At 37.1% G+C, this 1,989-nt stretch overlaps 1 non-coding gene across 1 annotated transcript; it reads left to right on the forward strand.

The window, feature by feature from the left end:
* The first annotated feature begins 1,746 nt into the window (after window positions 1-1,746).
* On the forward strand, window positions 1,747-1,820 carry Trnak-uuu. The gene has a single exon. It is a non-coding gene; the product is annotated as a tRNA-Lys (tRNA).
* Window positions 1,821-1,989: the final 169 nt, after the last annotated feature.

Here is a 1,989-nt window from a genome sequence, read left to right on the forward strand (position 1 = left end):
GTTCGAATCCCTCTCGTGCCATTAGCTTTTTTTCATCTCAGCTAAAGGCCTTAATTAATTGTAATGTATTAATTGGTCAAGCGCACCACGAAATTAGTGAATTTAATAAATCATTCATACAATTTGAAATAGGGTAAAAATAAAAAAGGGAAAAATCTCGAGGATCTCGAACAAAAACAGATTTATTCTGTAAAAGACGAAGACAAACAAAGAAAAAGAACCTGACTGAATAAAAATAACGCAAACCCATCATTGGAGAAAAGCGTCTGATGAAATAACACAGCGAGGTTAGGCGGACCAAAACGATCGGAAACGACCAAGCTACTGTATTAAAAGTCGTTTGGAAATGTTATGGACCGAAGAAAAAAATTAATGAATAGGCTCGGAGCGGTTTTATATCGGTTAGGGGCCCCATGTTTTCATTTAATGGCTGGGTTGTTTTGAATGATGTACGCCGCACTATCGCAGGGCAACACTGTCAAGCTTCAAAGGGCCAAAAGTCGAAAGTGCTCCCCGGGGAATAATGCACGTATTGCGGTGTCAACCCGGCCCGGTGAGGTTATTTTCAATTAATTTTCAATATATGAAAAGGAGAAGGCTATCGCGACGTTTGTCCTACCGGGTTGTTAATAATTCCGGAATTAATTCCTTTCTCCCTATTGTTCACAGCAGGGGTAAACGGATTCGGCGTAGTCGTAGTACTTTTCTCTCCTCCCAACGGGAACAAAACAAGCGGACTAACTTCCGCCATTGTTTCCACAACACAGGCTTTCAGAACTGTGTAAAAGATACGCTAAATTAACAGATATAAAAACCACTAATTCAAAACAATTAATAATTAATTGCCAAGTGAAATGTATTGTTAGAGACTCGTGAGTTGATTTATATCAGTCATTGAATCATTTATTAAAGATTGGAACGTTATTGCCAAAATGGGCTCATTAAAACACTGTATAAAGACACAAAATAAAGAATCGAATCCTGATTACACGACATTTGAAAAATGGCAAAAAGGAGGGAAAAATCGAATGGTTGGGTTGAGATGGGAAGTTAGTGTCCGAGTGGATCGAAATCAAGATAGCTCAAGTGGTTGAGCAGCGGCGTATTTAGCCGAAGGTCGTAGGTTCGAATCCCGCTCGTGACACTAACTTTTTCATTTCAACCAATACCTTACATAAAGATCGATTGATATATAACCAAAAAAACAGCGTAAATTCATCGTAGTTAATAAAGTAAAGAAGTAAATATATAAATTATTAAATCCATTAAATTTCGTGGTCCGATTGGCCAAATAACTTCTTTCAATTAATTAATCTTTATGTAAGGTATTGGTTGAAATGAAAAATGGCAAAAAGGAGCAAAACTTCGAATGGTAGGTTGAGATGGGGAGTTAGTGGCCGAGTGGATCGAAGTCATGATAGTTCAAGTGGTTGAGCAGCGGCGTATTTAGCCGAAGGTCGTAGGCTCGAATCCCGCTCGTGACACTAACTTTTTCATTTCAACCAAGACCTTACATAAAGATCGATTGATATAAAAAAAACAGCTTAAATTCATCGTAGTTAATAAAGTAAAGAAGTAAATATATAAATTATTAAATCCATTCAATTTCGTGGTCCGATTGACCAAATAACTTCTTTCAATTATTTAATCTTTATGTAAGGTATTGGTTGAAATGAAAAATGGCAAAAAGAAGGAAAACTTCGAAAGGTAGGTTGAGATGGGGAGTTAGTGGCCGATTGGATCGAAGTCACGATAGCTCAAGTGGTTAGAGCAGCGGTGTTTTGAGCCGAAGGTCGTGGGTTCGAATCCCGCTCGCGACACTAACTTTTTCATTTCAACCAATACCTTACATACAGATTATATAAATTATAATGTAATCCAAGTGAACCAAAATGACTCAAATTTATCTGACCTCGCATTTTTATACCATTTCCAAATTTGTCCATCCTTTGAACCGATTTATAAGCCTTATATCTATATCTATATATA

The sequence above is a fragment of the Cimex lectularius genome, unplaced genomic scaffold (genome assembly GCF_000648675.2).
Source record: "Cimex lectularius strain Harlan isolate CLEC.00 unplaced genomic scaffold, Clec_2.1 scaffold3, whole genome shotgun sequence".
NCBI classification, from domain to species: Eukaryota; Metazoa; Arthropoda; class Insecta; order Hemiptera; family Cimicidae; genus Cimex; species Cimex lectularius.